This window comes from Etheostoma spectabile, chromosome 6, assembly GCF_008692095.1.
Source record: "Etheostoma spectabile isolate EspeVRDwgs_2016 chromosome 6, UIUC_Espe_1.0, whole genome shotgun sequence".
NCBI classification, from domain to species: Eukaryota; Metazoa; Chordata; class Actinopteri; order Perciformes; family Percidae; genus Etheostoma; species Etheostoma spectabile.
The window spans coordinates 26,975,487-26,975,719 of record NC_045738.1 but is presented as its reverse complement, the minus strand read 5'-3'; the positions used below and the strand labels follow the sequence as shown (position 1 = coordinate 26,975,719).

The window sequence follows — 233 nt, the reverse complement described above, 5'->3', positions numbered from 1 at the left end:
CTACTAGCTAGCGATCTTAACGTTAATGTTACTGGGTGATCGGCTGCCATATCTGACAAAAGATGAATCGATAAAACTATTCTAGGGTTAGGGTTAGGGTTAGATGCACTGCAATTAACAGTAAATCTGTAATCTGAAACATTCTGCAGATATGTGCTGTAATATTATTATTTTCTCCCAGAATACATTGCCACATACAGTATGATCCTGTATAATATTAAAACAGTAAAATA

General features: G+C 34.3%; 1 protein-coding gene across 1 annotated transcript in view; it reads left to right on the top strand.

The window, feature by feature from the left end:
• Positions 1–233, top strand: part of gask1a (golgi associated kinase 1A) — a 42,220-nt gene that overhangs the window by 26,527 nt on the left and 15,460 nt on the right. The gene's annotated exons all lie outside the window — the stretch shown is intronic.